This window comes from Sylvia atricapilla, chromosome 12 (genome assembly GCF_009819655.1).
Source record: "Sylvia atricapilla isolate bSylAtr1 chromosome 12, bSylAtr1.pri, whole genome shotgun sequence".
Taxonomy (NCBI): Eukaryota; Metazoa; Chordata; class Aves; order Passeriformes; family Sylviidae; genus Sylvia; species Sylvia atricapilla.
This window is the reverse complement of record NC_089151.1, coordinates 3077940-3092362: the sequence shown is the minus strand read 5'-3', so window position 1 is coordinate 3092362 and position 14423 is coordinate 3077940. Positions and strand designations below refer to the sequence as shown.

At 44.6% G+C, this 14423-nt stretch overlaps 1 long non-coding RNA gene across 1 annotated transcript in view; it reads left to right on the top strand.

Moving 5' to 3' along the window:
* Positions 1–14142, top strand: part of LOC136366303 (uncharacterized) — a 99271-nt gene extending 85129 nt beyond the window's left edge. The window contains exon 2 of the long non-coding RNA XR_010744506.1: positions 14055–14142. This is a non-coding gene — a long non-coding RNA (uncharacterized lncRNA). The remainder of the gene's footprint in view (positions 1–14054) is intronic.
* The last annotated feature ends 281 nt before the right edge of the window (positions 14143–14423 follow it).

Sequence of the window (14423 nt, the reverse complement as noted above, 5' to 3'; positions counted from 1 at the left end):
GCTGTTATTATTGCTGTGTAGCAGAAGCACAGTGGAAGATACTCAGACGTTCTGGCCACGAGCAGAGAGGGGAAGCTTTGAAATCAAATGTCTTTATTATGGCTGAGTGTTTCAGCTGGCACCAGATGAGGACTGCTGCGATGAGCACTGCACAAGGAATTGCTGGAAGACACCAGGAGCAAACAGCAGAGGAAGGCTGGCTGCTGGTGAGAAGCCCCAAATATCTTCAGAACCTTTGGGAATTATTAAAGTTTTGACCGCGTTTCGTGGCGTCCCTCGGCTCTTTCATCAGCTGTGGAAGTGACTGGCATTTTTTTTTTCTCACTCGGATTTTGGCAATAAGCTGCGTTTTGCATCCCACAAAAGAGGATCCCACGTTCTTATTTGCTTTTCCCGAAGTACTGAGTGATAAACAGAGGCACAGGGAGACTTATCCCAAGTCTCCTTAAGGATGGGGACAGGAATCAAAACCTGAATTTCTGAGTCCATCATTATAATCCATAGAGAACATGATAACACAGGACATATAATAGGGGACCTACAACGCATATTCCTTAGCCTAAGTAATTTTAGACAGGGGATTTAGGAGGTTAGTAAGAGCTGCATTTGGCTGTGGAAATTTTCCAACTAATGCCAGTGCTTCTCCAGTTCTTTCAACTATTTAAATGAGAGCACAAATGTTTATCACACTGCAATCACCACCACTTTGCATTTTTCTGCTGGAATTCGTGCAAATGGTGGTGATCCTGAAAGAGAGGCATTTTCCACCATCATCTTTCACCAGGCTCTGCATTTCCAAACTGGTACAGCTCATTTGAACAGAGACTTCTGGGAATGCTGTTGCTCAAGATGTCCAGAGCACAGAGCAGAAAACACTGACTCCACTGTCTTTTCTTTCTTTTTTAAGACTCCCCTTTTAGTTTTTTTTTTCTTGTCTTGTGGTCCACATTACTCACAGACTGCAAATGACTCCCGAGAAAGCCACAATCAGTGGATTCTCCCCTGTTTGTGTCTGTACAAACAGGAGCTGCTGTGAGGTCACCGTTTGCAGCCCGTTTTTGGCTGGAGCCAATTCCCACACACGACCACCCCTCATGAGGGCTGGGCTGGAGAGGACCAGAAAAGCTCCAGTGGTCACTTCCCAGAGCTTGAGCAGCCAGTCCTGAGTCCTGGGTGAGGTCAGTGAGTCAGGACATCCTTGACCACCCTGTGTCTGCCACGCCAGCAGGTCTAGAAGGGGATGGTGCTCTTAAAGCAACAAGAGGCATTAAATAATGAGGGCAAGGGCAGGCAGCAGCATCGTGGGTCTCAGCACCTCTCATGGGGCACACACAGGGTGACAGAAAAGGCTCCTCAGCTGTGGACAAAGTGCCACTGTAATAAAAACCTTTGTAAAACCTAGAAAATTCTCTTGGCTTTAAGACTCTGTACCCACGAATGGCTTGACACCACTGCAGCCCAGGGCTGTCTGGTTTCCAGCCCCAGTTGTGACCTCAGCTCTGTTCCCTGCAGCCTTGACCCAGCACTGCTCGTTTAGCAGCAGCATCCTGGCTGGCAGAGTCAGGAGCAAATTCCTCCTCGTCCTGTTGATGCCTTGGGAAGGCTGACCTGAAACAGAAACAGGACAAAGACAGAGAATAAAGTTGATATTTATTGAAAGGCCTTTAGGATACACCTTGGGCAGGACAAGAGCCTGGCCAGGGCTACACCCAAGGTGGACCTAAAATGGTCACAAAATGGACACAAAATGGACAAAAGGTCACGAGGTCTCATATTTTTATAAGTTTTGGTCCATTCCCATACTGGTGTTTCATTGTCCATTTCCAGCTCCAGGCTGTGAGGTCCCATCATTCTTGTTCCTCCCTTCAGTCCATCATTGTTTGTGCCTTTGGGCTGAAAGTTGTCCTTGGTGTGCAGCAGGAGAAGGATTTGTTTTGTGTCCCTGCTGTGTGCAGAGCTGAGTGACACTGACTGTGAGCTCAGAGCTGCACCCCTGGGCACCACAGAACCTGGAATACATGGAAGATAAAACTTCAGGCATTGCTGTGAGTTCTCCCTGAACGGAGCTGTGAGTCACTCGCAGTGCTGGGAGATGGGTGGAGGAGGCAAGGAAAGGTGTCACCAGAAACAATCCTCGTTTGTGCTCCGTGCCCCTGGACACAGTGGCACTTTGTTCTCCCACCAGCCTGAACCAACACGGGCGTTCCCCCTCCCCAGGCAGCCCCTTTGCCAAACAGTAGGCAGAGGGAATTAGCCCTCAGCCCCAGAAGCACCAGGAAAAGGTGGCAGGTTTGAGCCTTTCATAATCACACGGGAAGGAGGAATTAATTTGGAGTTATCACAAAAGGTGACAGAGTTGTCTTGCTTATGAACTGCCGCTGAGTCTGTGTGTACTGATCTGTCGAGCAGAAAAGAGCCAGAAGCCTTTATTGGCTTTGCTGTGCCTAGTGAAAGTGTCTGCCCTCTTCCACCAGATAAGTTCAGCCTTGTTTATTTTCGTTTTAGTTGTTCGGAAAGCGCCGTTCTGCGCTGTCCCAGACAATATCCCTGCGCCTTTAAAAAGGAAAGGAAGTGTGGTCCTGGCAAACACAACCGGAGCAATAAAATATAAATCTTTGTAATTGTTGTGGAGACAGAAAGCAAAACAAACTGTACTTAAGTACATTGTAAGAAAATGTCAGAGATTTGAGGGAATGGTCATTAGCATACGAAATCATTTATCTCCCCTGAGTAAGTGAGTTGGACGCGGACCAACCCATTTAATTTTCAGTATTTCTCCCTTTGGGATTTCTTGGAATGTCAGAACTACTATTTTTTCCTCCAGGAAAGAAGGTTGACTTCAGGGCTGATGTTCAGAGGCCACAGAAACGAGCTGAACATGGCGCCAGCTCCCCCAGTCCCCCCTGCACACGTGGGGACACCAGTGCCCTGCCCTGGGTGGGGATGTCCCTGTGCCCCAAGCTCTCACTCAGACACCCCAGCTGTGGTCTTAGAGCCCATCCAACATCCATGGACTCTCCCTGGCACTGACATTCAGCTCCTGAAGCATCATGCTCCCCTCCCACGAGGGTGTCCCCGGAGTGTTTAAATTGCTGAAATGAAAATTACAGTTTGCTGGAGGTCTGCAGTCCCCACGGCCACTGTGTGAAACCATCCCAGGAACAGTGGGATCATTCCAGTGTCACCTCAAACCACCTCTGATCCAGCTGCTGGGAGACTCGCCTGGAAAACACTGTCCCAGACAGCCACAACCCTGACTCTGCCATGGCACCAACATCTCCTTTCCTTCTTTCTTCAAAATCTAAATCCCGGAGGGAGAAAACTGTTGGGAGAAAGGTGGCAGGAAATATCTCCATGCACCTGGTGATGGGTGAGGTGTCCCAGCACCTTCCAGTCCCCTCAGAATGGTCCCTGTCCCAGCAGAGCCCAGGGACAGGGATGGGTTGAGGCTGATGGGGAGCCCCATGCTGCTGCTCTTGGTTACACAGCTGTGGAGCTGAAGTGCACAAAGTTATTTGAGACACTTATGGAAACATCTGGGCACCCTGAAACTTCTCCCTGCTGGATTCTCGTCCCAGATGGGGAAGAAAAAATGAAGTTCAGATCTTCTGGGATTAATATAATCAGGGAATCTGAGAGGGAAAAGCTCATGAGTCGTTTTGCTCCCTTCTTTGATGAGGGGGTTTCTCCAAGGCAAAATGATCCCACCCATGTTTCAGAGCAGAGCAGCCTTGGAGGAACCATGGAAAAGCTTTTTTCTTTTAATTACAAACCAGGAAAATTGTGTTTCACCTCTCTAGCAAGGCTGCTGCTAGCAAGAAAGTACTGAACAGTACCAAATGCAAATATCTGGCCTTTATTTTTTTTTTTTCCCCTTTTAATAAGGTGGTCAAAAGGTCTAAGGGGAAGCAGGGATTTTGGAAGTATGCATAAAGTCAACAGTGCAGTTAGCAATGGGATAGTAAGATTTCACAGCTCGGCTTTGATCAGGATTTCAGCAAAGTGAAGCCATAGCACAGAATGTCCTCTGAACTGAAACCAAGGCTGGCTTTGTCTTTTATCTCAAATATCAGCTCAGAAAATGAGAATGATATGAAAATGCTGAACTCATTACATTTCATTCGCGGTTTCACAGAAGTGCTCCAGTAAAGGGATAAGGGTTCTTGATGGAAGTAAAATGTTCTGGGACACTCTGAGTGCTTTGTGGGGTCTCTGCAGGAGCCAAATTCGGCATTGTGCCCCCAAAATGTTTTACAGTTTGAAGCTGCTGTCCCTTATTGATTGTCCTCGAGTTTTGGAGTGGTGGCTTCACTTTCTTTTCAGAAGACAAAGATTTAGCCACGGAGAAGTTCACCAGGAAGGGAATGATTGATTTTGCTTTCCAGCCTAATTACTTATTTTCTCCTTCCTCACACATTTTTGGTCCTTTCTCATTATTTTGCTTTGGTGCCAAAACCCTTGCAATGTTTGTTTGAACTCACACACAAGAAAAGAAAAATGCCCATCCATAATTTGAAGCAGATGCAGCTCCAACACCCAGAGCTTGGATTGTACCTGGAGGTTGTGCTGGGGACTTCTCTTCAGAAAATAATTACAGATGGATTTGGTGGAGTCTGTGGCTTTGTCAGCTTCAGTGGATTTGGACCAGGCCTGTAGTTGTATGATAAACATCCCTTTTAATCCTGAACACCAAAATTACGTCCACCACCTGCATTTCCGTGGCTAAATGGAGACAGCCCGAGCTGAAAGAACTTCAGCAGGCAAAACAAACATGATAATAAGAATTGTACTGACAATTTCCTACCTATTGCTGTTTTTCTAAAGTATTTTCTTCCTCTAAAAAGAATAATTATTAATAAATATAGAGATCTTTACACAATTACAGATTTATAGGGAAATACATCTATAGATACATAGATAGTGTGTATATATATAATTTGTATATTGATATAATAATATATATATATAATTCATATTTATAGATAAATGTAGATAATTAAAGCTCTGGAATGTGGCTTGATTTCCCCTTATTTTCTCAATGTCTGATTTCAGACAACAAAAACTCCTCCTAAGCATCTTCTTATCCAAATACCTGCAGAACCACAACTGGCAGAGAGGGAAGGGACAATCCCCCAACCTGCATTACTGCACTGGTCTCCATCCAAACAATTTGGATTTATTGGGAGATCAGACAGAGCTGGAGGTCGGGACCTATTTGTGTAATTATCCCACTTCTGTTGCTCTTAGGAAAACCACAAGACCTCGCCCAGGATAATTCTGGTCCATGGGGGCAGCAGAGCAAAGTGAAGAGTTGTGTGAAATTCTGAATTTTTTAAAGCAAGCAGAATTCTCTAAATCTCTTTCTGAACTTCATGCTCACCACCCTGGTGGGGTTTGTCCCAAAGTCAGCTGCAAGGGATGGGTGACAGAACCAAACCCTCCTGTGCTCAGCCCAGCTGAAGGGAAGGCTGTGGGTGGTCTGGAGAGTCAGAGGCACCTCCACCAATGGCTCAAAGTCAGGGGAATCTCCTTGGCACAATTGGGAATTTGATCTTTCCATTTTATCCATTTCTCTGCACTTCCATACCAGCCTAAATTATCACCGAGCACACCATGGAAAATGAGGAACGAGATGGAAGCAAACCAAAATGTTGCTGTCCCAAAGACAATTAGCTCTTCTCCATCACAGTGAAGAAACAAGGAAAATGGTTCTGGGAGTGGATTGATGACAATGCCAGGGAGCTGGAGCAGTGCCATCGTCACCCTCGGCTTCCCAGGCAGCTCTGCTGTCCCCACCAACTGTTTTGCCTTGGATCTCACCAGAGCAAATGTCCATGGAATGATGAGTTCTGTCCTCCATCAGAGCATTTTCAGGGAATGAAAGTCCTGTGTTGTTAAGTGGGACTGTTCACACCAGAAATTGCCCACATTCCTCCAGCTGAGCAGCAGAAATGGCTGCACTGCTCTTATCCACCCAAAACCAGCACAAACAAACACCTCAGGGGCATCTCAAAAATCACGTTGCTCAGTGATTGTGGTTGCTCTTTGTCCCTGGGCAGACAAAGAGGTCACACTTGTCCTCTAAAAGGAGCAGGTGGCAGTTTGCTCTGCTCTCCAGGTAGGATACACCCCCAGGGAGAGGAGCAGGAGGAGGAAGGGTGGCACAGAACAGAGCAGCAGCAGTTTCAGAGCAGGTTTTCTCTGTGCTCTCGGTGCTCTGAGGTTCACCTCCAGGTCCTGATCTCACAACGTGCCCCGTCTCTCTCCTAGCATGGATTTTTCCAGCAGCTGTTAATTGACTTAAAGCCTTGCTTTTTACTCCAAACCGAGTCCTGAGATGCTCCAGGAAGGTTATTCCAGCTCGAGGGGCACAACCATCCAACTGAGGAACAAAAAACACGGATATGTTGATTTTGGGATGCTCTGGCTGCTGGTGACTAACCCTGCTAAGCCTTTGGGCTCCGGGACACAGCTTGGCTTGGGTTTTGCTTTTTGCAAGCTGGCAGGTGACAGAATTGCAATTCCCACTCCAGAATTGCAATTTTCCCACTCCAGCAGGGTTTTTTTTTGTGCTGAGGACACACCACCACCCCGGGGGCTGGATGCTGGGTCAGCAGGGAAAGGCAGAAGTTCCCAGCCCTGGGGCAGACCCACATCCTGCCAGAGGGCCAGTGCCACACTCTGCTTTTCCAGATGACCCCCAGGACATGAGGCTGCAGGGACACCTTCCCCTGTGCTTCTCATTTATGAGCTTCCTGCTGTATTTAAGGATTATTTCTCCTATTCACCCTCTTGCTGTAATGTTGGGGTGTTATCAGCTAAAATGAGGCTTGACCCCAACCACCTTTACAAATTTCCCCCCCTTCCTTTTTTTTTTTTTTTTTTTTTTTTTTTTTTTTTTTTTTTTTTTTTTTTTCTGGTGCAAACTCACTGACTACAGACCTATAAAATGACTTCCTACTTATTCCTTTTCATCCCACAACCTTCCCCAGTTTCTGGCTGAGGGAACAGCAGCCCTCCTGCTCTATTCCTCATGAACCTTCTCCAGTTTTCACCTCTCAAGAGCAGGAGATCCAGTAATTCCCAGGCTGACCCTTGAAGCTGCCCTTGGCACAGATGTGTTGGAGGTGGGCTACCTGAAGCCTTCCCCACCCTCTGTATGTGACAAGAAATAAGGAGTTTTACTGGTTTAAAAGTGCATGACTTTTAGGGGTGGAGAGAACCCAACCATGGCTGCTGGAAGGATCAACCATAAAAGACTTTTTCTTCTCTTTCAGAAACAACAGGAACCTTCCTCTGCACTGAAGGATTTTTATGACAGTAAATGATGCACTACTGAATTCAAATTATTTTCACTTCTTTCTTTTTAATGAGGTGAGATTTACAGGAACCTCCTCATATTCAGAGAATCCACTTCAACCCTTATTTCCCATATATTTTCCATGACTGATGTTCTGGGGTGACAGAGCTTTTTCCTCAAGAGCTTCTCCATCATGGAAAACTAATTAATACTAATTAATGAATACCTTCATTCCCCCACTCCATCGTCCAATAATGGCACAGAAGGTGCTGACTCAGCAAAGCAGATCCAAAGGTTTAGCAATAAATTGAAATTTTTTCCATTTCAATGAAACTTTTTCCAGCCTTACAGTTAAGCCAAGCTTAGACTCTTTGCTGTGTCATTCCCTATGCACAGAAAATAAAGAAAATAATAGAGTTCTTTTTTTTTTTTCCTTTTGGCTTCTGCGGTCTTTGTGTCATCAGTGTGGTGGTGACACTATTTTCCTCAGGAGCACCGTGGTGGTTTCTGTTTGTTCAAGGAAGTTTTGTGTCAGGATTTTTGTGACAGGATTTTTACATTCAGCTTTACTTCAGGAGCTGAAATAGTGATAATTCAGATTTTTGCTTCTGTTCTGCAATCCCTTGGAGCCATGGGAAAGGTTGGCCAAGGGAAAAACAAGCTCAGGGAAGAGCTGAGCACTTCCACAGTGGTGTGGAAATCAAACAGTGCTGGGACTGCTCACATCTCTCTTCATCTCCTCCCACTAGATACATTTTTTATATTTAAAACTAAAAGAAAAGCAGCCTTCCAACCACCACTAAATATTAATATATATTAACAAAGGTGCAATTTTACCAGAAACCTACTGGGCTTCTTCCCTTTGGAAAAACCCTCACCCTCTGTAAATAAGAGAGGGATGAGATGAGGGAACACTAAGTAATACAATTTATCCAAACGTCAGTCAAAATGTGCATTGCTATGCTCCTCCCTGGTGTGAATCCACGTGTTGTTCCCCATTTACAAGAGTTTAGAGGGTGGTTTTTTTTTTTTTCTCTAGTTGAAAAGGAGCACTCAAAATTTATTTCACTGTAATCATTTGGATAGGGAAATCAAGGAAAAAGATGAGGAGGAAAATAAAAAAAAAATTATTTCAGTGTAATCAGATTGAGTAGGGAAAAAACAAGGAGGAAAAGAAAGGACAAAGATAAGGAGCAAAATCAAAAATTTTATTTCAGTGTAATCAGTTTGGGAAGGGAAAAAAACATAAGGAGGGAAAGAAAAGAAAAAGATGAGGAGGAGAATTCCCATACAACAAAAAACTCCGTGACAGCAGAAATCAGATAAACATGTGATAATAATAATAATAAAAAAGAATCCCTGCTTTGATTTTAGTTGGGTGCCATGGCTTTTCTGGCGTGGCTCAACGAGCTGAGAGCCAGAGCCCCCTGTGCAGTCCCATCCCCTTCCAGCCCATACAAACAGAGGAAGTGGTTTCCTGGGAACAAAACCCACATGAAAGTTGTGCTGATGGTGCTTTGCTTCCTGACACTTCCTCCTCTCTGCACATTTCACACGTGAACCCCCCCAGCAGCACAGAGCACCTGGTGCCCTGGGTCAGGTTTATTATCTCATCTGAGAGGAGAGGGCACAGCTCAGCCTCCAGGATCATCATCCCAGACACAACTGGGTGTCTCCTGGAATGGCAGAGGTCGTGTCAGACCTGTTTGGAATGAGATCATCAGGATCCAGGATCATCATCCCAGTCCCAGCACACGACTGGGTGTCCCCTACAACAGCAGAGGTCGTGTCAGACCTGTTTGGAATGGGATCCATCCATAAATGGTGGGATAAGGAGAGCTAAAAGGTCTTTTCCTCTCCATGAGCTCTGATCCCTGTCCTTGCCACAGTGCCACAGCCACGAGGGCCTCGAGTCACAGGGATTTGTGTCTGCCCCTATTCAAAGTGGTCCTTTTGCTGTGTTTAGCTTGATTTGAGAATTTAAAAAGGTGACCAAATCAAGTTCCAAGGGGCTGGGTTTGAAAACGCCATTGGAGTGACCAAATTTCTGCAGCGTTCCAGGAGTTTCTGGCCTCACCTGGCTGCAAGCAAGGATCACACCGGGATGATTTTGGATTATCAGTCTCCAGCCCTTCCCAATCCTTGTGTAATAAAGTAAAGCACAGAATCATGGAATGGTTTGGGTGAGGAAAAGACCCTAAAGATCATCCAGTTCCAACCCAAACATTTCCCACCATCCCAAGCTGCTCTTAGCCCTGTCCAGCCTGGCCTTGGGCACTTCCATGGATCCAGGGGCAGCCACAGCTTCTCTGCCCACCCTCACAGCCAGCAATTCCTTCCCAATATTCAATCCAAACCTTCCCCTCTCAGTTTAAAGCAAGAGTTTTTAATATTTAAGGATTACAACTTAAGTGCTTCCATAAGCACGTTTCTCAAGTCATGGCAAAGATTAAAAGACTTTAATGGGTTAAATCTCCCTTCTCCTGGGTCGAGGCTGCATCCAAAATATTGAATGGACTGCCTTGAACGTGGCAGGAACTTCATGGAGCAGAAACACGCCTGGTTTTTAAAGAATAATCTTAAATTCCTTTAGTAGAGTTTAGTTAAGTGCTGTTTAGGGAGCCACTGGACATTTAGTGGAGCAATGAAAATAGTCTGATAAGACTGGTCAAAATAACCAGGGAGCTCAGAGTCAAAATTTCTGTTTCCAAATCAAAGCAAAAATGCCTTTTATTATAAAAAAGGAGGTATTTTGTTAATCACCTTACATTAAAATATTGTAATTCTACGTTTTGCAGAACCTTGAAGAACAACACAAGGGAAGGTTCTCGTTGAACACCTCAAATGTTAATAAACTGCAGGTCTCCCAGTGGTTTATGTCTTGAAAATTAAGCCTTTAACATGTGTTTGAAGAGTCAAACTTCAGCTGTTTCAGTTAATTAGCAGGCTTAAAAATTGCAGCTTAATGAATTCAGTGCTTGTTTATGTTAAACTGTCAAGGAGTTAAGCAAGGAAAAAGTGTGATTTGGGGAACATCTGATTGCAGCCCATGTGGAATTCCATATGTCAGAGAAGCTGGAAAGCATTTTATTGAGCCATTGTCCAGAATGTGAATTAATTCCCTACTACTTCATAAAAGACTTCTTAGTAGGGCTGACAAAGGATTTATCATAATTATTGCTCTGGCCTGGATCATGATTATAAATGATACGTGCGTGGATTTTGTTTATAAAATTCCCAGTTTGCAATTAAAACAAGCTGCAATTTGCTCTTTCCCTGCCTTCTCCTCAGCAGCTGAGCTGAAAATCCACCATTTGTTTTCAAAATTAATACCTGTCAAACATTTCTTTTTGGCTCCACAGGGCCAGGAAAAGGGAGAAAGAAGAAATGTTTGAAAGATTTGAACAGCAGAGGATTGGTACCGAGCTGGTGGAGGACAAATGATGCTTCATATTTGTTGGGACAAAAGCTGCAACCACTTTTCTGTTGGAGCTTGGTTTCATTGCTGCAGAGCCAAACCAAACACCCTTAATTATGGCAAGCACCAGCAGTTTGTTTGATTTTAATTAAATCACTTTGGAGGATCCTGAACTTGGTTTTTTCTCTAAATTATGGCCGTGTTTGCATGAGTTTGGGGGGCAGGTATGCATAAAAGGGATGTGACAAACGAATGGGGTTCCCTGTGATCCTCCAGGAAGAGTTTGGATGAGTTTCCAGCCAAGGAACTGGAAGAACATCCCAGGACTGGCCTGGCCAAGGTGTCTTGGGTGGGGAACATGGAATGGGCACACAGACATTTAAGGATGAGGAGTGTGATCTGCTGTTCTGGAGTGGTTCCTGTGGGAAATACTGAACTCCAGCAGGAGAAAAGGCAACTTGGGAATAAATCAGGTGAATTAAGGGTGCAGTGGGAAGGGGGAGATGGTTCTCACGCCTTGGGGTCATCACCATTGCCAGAAATTTGGGGTTTATACAGCCTGGAAATGAAGACCCAGCCCAGGGTGAGGTGTGTTCTCTGCTCCTCTCATTCCAGAGGTGGAAATCCCTCAAATCCCTAACCCTGTGTGCTCCACTAATTAATGTGCTGAGATAATTCAGTCTGGGCACCTCAAGCCCTCTGCTTTTCCTCCTTTTCATCTCTGCTGCCTCAGAGGTTTCTTCTACATCCCAAACACTTGCCCAGGCCCTTCAGGATGCACACGAGTCTGGGTGAGGAGTGGCTGGTTTCAGATGGAACAGATCTATGGCTTTAACTTCACAACATTTCTGTTATTAAATAAGTCTGTCTCATAAAGGTGAAAAGCTACTCGGAGAGAATACTCTAAATCTACTGAAACACTCAGTAATGAAAGAACAGGCCTCAGTGAGGCTGAAAGCAACTTTGTCATAAAATTTGATCCAAAGAAGCACTTTGAACACCCAAAAAAATCCATTTCAGCTCAGAATTTCAAGCTCTTAGAAGTGTCCAATAATTTTAAGCCTTTCAAATCTAGTTTTTGCTGCTTGATACCTCCTCAGAGTTTGCAAGGAGAACCACAACCATCCTGGCCTCTGTGAGTGCTGCAAGAATAAACAACTCTGCAGACACAGCCAAGGCTACGAGTCACTTGTGTCACTTGTGGTTTTCCATAAAATCGTGGCCCATTCCATTGGAATTTTTGGTTTAAATGCTGTTGCAAACATCAGCGGTACCAAGCAAGCCCAAAATCAATAGCTGGCCAATTAAACATCATAACTGCCTATGGAAAAGCTTTTCCTCTCCCAGCAAATCAAATTCCCATTTTCCATTCACAAAATTTGTGTGTTGTTTTTTTTTTTGAAGTTGCCTGTTCTGGATGGTGTCCAAACATCAATACGTTTTTATCACAGGTTTTGGGGTAGGGTTTTTTAATTTTATTTTATTTTATTTTACATCTGAAAGTTAAAAGCCTAATGGGATCGCTGCACAGAGAGGGAATAGTTCCCAGGGAGGAAGTAATATATGATAAAAAGAAGGGTGTTTGATTTCAAAGACTTCTAACAGAAAGTTTCAGAAAGCCATGAATAGAAAACACTTACACTAATACTGCCAGCCTACATTATGTATATCAAATAAAAATAGGGGGGGGGGGGAAGGTTCTTTTTTTAGCTCTTGGGGGAAATTAAAATAACATTCTTGTACAGGAGAATATGCAATGGAAGTGAAGGCTTTGTTTATGTTTCATGCAAGGCAGGGAAAGGATTTTTTGACTTTGCTGGAGCAAATCAAGCTGGATGCATTTCAATGCCCGAGCCTGACCATTGCAGTGATCCTTGTGCTGGCCTTTATCCTGGTGCTGGAATTATTCCTGAGTAATTCCTGAGTGGAATCAGTCCCCACACACTGATTGCACTGATGGCCATCACCAGGGCATCAGACTAAACTCAGACATTAACTAACCCCCTTTTTCATAATCTCAGATGTGTTTCATTTCTTCTCGCTCCTTCGGTTCCTTGTTTGATGTGAAGTTTTCCAGAGTGTTTTTCCTTGGTTGAATTCCTAATTTATTTTTTTTTTCCCCTGGAGACAGGATTGCATCCATCATCCTGAGAACATTTCGTGTCAGTTCCCTGTCCCAGTTCCATAAAAACGTGTGAGTTCATAAACCTTTCAAAAGGCCAAGTTTTCTCCGAAAAGAAGAAAAATTTTTAACGCATGATGAAAGTGAAAAATAAGAGCTGTTTGCGTGTGCAGTGTGAGGATTATGGGAGTTTTAAGCAGCTACTGGAACCCCTGGAAATGTAAAATGGAGCTCTCAGTGTTCCTGCTTGATGGTCCAAGCAGAAACACTTGGACCTTCTGCACATCAGACAAAGATTTCATCCCTGTGGAAACTTCCCACAAGGAAAATCCACTGCTGCATTCAACCAGCAGAAGTTGTGCAAACCTTGGCTCAACTGGGACGTGAGCTTGCAGAGAAGCTTTAAATCTCACTCACTGAACCTCTTAAAACTTCATTTCTTTCTCTTTGCCCTTTCTCAGCCTCGTTTCTGAGCAGGTCTGGCCCAAGCCCAACCCCACCAGGAGGTTTTCCTCCCCCAGGACACGTGGGATGCTCAGCTGAGACGAGTCCAGAGAAGTGCTGGAGTCACCATCCCTGGAAATGCCCAGAAAAACACATGGATATGGCCCTTGAGGACACAGTTTAGTGGTGGTGCTGAGCTGAGGGGTGGATGTGAGGATTTTAGAGGTCTGTCCCAACCTTAACGATTCTACTGAGCAGCACCAGCCACCACAGGCACAATGAGGAAGAAAGAAGGGAAGGAAAGGTGTGGTTGTATTCCAGAAATCAGGATTTATCCCTCATTCCATTGGGTATGCGCATTTCAGTGCATCCCACGTGCCCAGCCTACCAAAGTAAACTAAATATGTAAATTTAAACACTGAATTAAAATACGTGAGATTGCTTTCCTCCACCAATTTGCTGCTAACAATGTTTGGCTGGTATTTTTTGTGTTGGAGCGTTTGAAGAGGGACTTTTATCCACGTGAATACGGGTATTCATCATGTAAATGAATGTATTTATTCTGTAAAGGCTCACCCTGTCTCTGCTACACTCCTGCAGTTACTTGATAGGAATGTGACAAGAGGAAATTGAATATAAAGTCGAGTGGACAGCCAATAAATCAGGCTTATATCTTTCTCTCTACCTCAGACAGGAAGGAACCCAGCTATTTTTAAATCTCTGGTCCATAGAACCAGCCAGAGCTGGTTCTCCTGTTATAAAAAATGAAGGGGAAAAAAAAAAAAAAAAAAAAAAAAAAAAAAAAAAAAAAAAAAAAAAAAAAAAAAAAAAAAAGGAGAGAGAGAGAGAAAAGAAAAATTAGCAAGGTTTTAAAGCCCTGTGATTTGTTTACCTGGCCACGTAGCTCGGAGGGCATTGCCTCCCCTTGCCAGGAGTGCACAACATCCCAGCCAAAACCCAGTGCAGGACCGGTGTCAGACCCGACACAGGGCACATTCATCAGCCGAGGGCAGGATAAAACACAGAGCAATAAAACCCGCTTTGGAGAGCCCCGGCAGCACGGAGAGAGCTGCTCTCGGTGCCGGAGCCACCCTGCCCAGATGTGACAGATGCTGTGTGCCAGGCAGGGCTTTCCAAGG